Raw genomic sequence first — 532 nt, forward strand, 5'->3', positions numbered from 1 at the left:
GGTCACATACTTTGTCATATCTTTATGGAAGTGAGAACTGAATCACATTAATCTCTTTTTACGGTCATTAATTTTACTTTCATGTTTATCATAGGAAGGAGTTCTTTTTTTAAAAAAGATAAGAAAAGATAGAGTAAGGGAATAATTTTGTTGTTAATGTGAATTCTAGCTTTCACTCAAATAGAATTACATTTACTTACATACTTCTAGCAGATTTAATTGGAATATTTTAAAAATGGCAGACTAACTTTTCCATCATGACCATATTAACAACCATTATGTTTCAAAAAGAAACTTTGAAACTCAGATGGATCTCAACTTGTATCTTGATGCTTTTTGGCTATGGTTAAAAATTTGGGCAGAATTGTTTTACTTTTAAAGTTAATCAGTGCAAACAGCCAGGAGAATGTTGATACCATTTCCTTCTACACCTTGTGGTTTGGAGCTGGGGACAGAGACAATAGAGGCTGGTGGGAAGAAGCTTGACTGTCCTCAAGAAAGGATTTACTAAAATGTTTTTATAATAAAAATA

Source organism: Propithecus coquereli, unplaced genomic scaffold (genome assembly GCF_000956105.1).
Source record: "Propithecus coquereli isolate 6110/MARCELLA unplaced genomic scaffold, Pcoq_1.0 Scaffold325, whole genome shotgun sequence".
Classification (NCBI taxonomy): domain Eukaryota; kingdom Metazoa; phylum Chordata; class Mammalia; order Primates; family Indriidae; genus Propithecus; species Propithecus coquereli.